Raw genomic sequence first — 995 nt, 5'->3', positions numbered from 1 at the left:
GATGATGAACCAGCTGCAGATCCCGACGGCTGAGCTATGCTTGCATTACCTCTCATCGAACAATCCCGCATAACGGGGCCCGGATAACAACAAGTATAAAAAACACCTAACCCCATACGACACTGCCCGATATGCTGCTTACCACATTGTGTACATCGTGGCAAGATGACCTAAATCTGATTTACCTCACCCCTATACTAAGAACCTAAGGCCTTGAAATTCTGACCAGACCCTGAATATGTGGAATGATCGAATCTCTTACCGCCAAACTGAGAGGGAGTGCTAGCCGAGGGTTGGAATGGATACCTCGAGTACTGCTGCCTCTGACCACCTCGAAACTCACCAGAAGGACCCGAAGACCTTGCTTTCTTATTCTAGGCCCTATCATGCTCACGATCGGCCCTCTGTTTCTGTTTACGCTCCTCTACACCCTGAGCGTATGCCTGAATACGAGAAATATCCATGTCTCGCTAAAGTGAGACCGACATACAATCGTTAAGCAAGTAAGGCTCTAATCCCATCACAAACCAGTGAACCCGATCCTCCATCTTAGATACAATAGTGGGAGAATACCTAGCCAATGAATCAAACTGAAGAATGTACTCCCGAACACTCATGTTACCTTGCCGAAGGGTCAAGAACCTATCAACTCTGGCCCGTCTAAGCTCTAGTGGCAGATAATGATGAAGAAAAGCTTCTGTAAACTCCTGCCATACCGCTGGAGGGGCATCCTCACCTCTAGACAATTCCAAGACTCATACCAATTAACTACAACATCTCGGAGTCTATATGAAGATAGCTCAACTGACTCAGTTGCAGTGGCCTTCATTACACGTAATGTCCTCTGCACTCTATCAATAAATACCTGAGGGTCCTCATTTGGATCTGCTCTAGTGAATACAGGAGGGTCTAAGTTAATAAAGTCACGAACCCTCGCACTCACGGACCTATCTGCGTTACCAATACCTACTTCCTAACGTCGAGCCTGTGCGGCT

Source organism: Nicotiana tabacum, chromosome 10 (assembly GCF_000715075.1).
Source record: "Nicotiana tabacum cultivar K326 chromosome 10, ASM71507v2, whole genome shotgun sequence".
Taxonomy (NCBI): Eukaryota; Viridiplantae; Streptophyta; class Magnoliopsida; order Solanales; family Solanaceae; genus Nicotiana; species Nicotiana tabacum.
This window is presented reverse-complemented; position numbering follows the sequence as displayed.